This window comes from Solanum tuberosum, unplaced genomic scaffold (genome assembly GCF_000226075.1).
Source record: "Solanum tuberosum cultivar DM 1-3 516 R44 unplaced genomic scaffold, SolTub_3.0 scf00135, whole genome shotgun sequence".
NCBI classification, from domain to species: Eukaryota; Viridiplantae; Streptophyta; class Magnoliopsida; order Solanales; family Solanaceae; genus Solanum; species Solanum tuberosum.
This window is the reverse complement of record NW_006239059.1, coordinates 543,525-544,268: the sequence shown is the minus strand read 5'-3', so window position 1 is coordinate 544,268 and position 744 is coordinate 543,525.

Here is a 744-nt window from a genome sequence, read left to right as displayed (position 1 = left end):
GTCTTCAATACCATGCCTGCTGATCTATGGTCATCACCTACGGACCGTGAATGGACCTACGGTCCGTAGATCACCTCCGTGAATGCCCTTCTTCTGCATTTCTTTCAGCTGCCTCTATACTTCCGCGCCTGAACATCTCTCCTGCAAAACATGATATAAACCCATAAGAACCAATATAAAAAGGCCCTAGACACACACAACTTGTAAGTGAAATGTATTGGAAATACCGTAAACTCACGGTATATCAACGCTATGCGGTAATATCGTATTAAAGTTATAGTCGGTTGCATTACAAAGTTAATAATATTTCTCCAATCATTTTTATTTTTATGTGGATGCACGATATAATAAAAAATCAACAAGTAAGAAGACATCAAGAAAATCAAATTTATACAACTAAAAGACATATGTATTTGGATTGTTCAGGCTTATTCTTTAACTTTCTCTTTGGACTTGTACTAATGGATAATTGATATGTTGATATATGACCTTTAGGACTGTACAAAAACCAAACCAAAAAAAGTGTTATTGTTTTATTACTATTGGGTAATTGGATTAACAATTTTTTAATAATTTTATAAAAAAATATTATCGGATTATCGATTCGGTATTAGTTTTAAATATTGGGTTATTGGGTAAAGTTGTTGAAGATAAAGGAAACTGAAGACATGGAACAAGTTGAACAACCTGGTCTAATCAACATGTATGACATAGTTAGAATCACTTTAGATTTAGGTCAGTTAT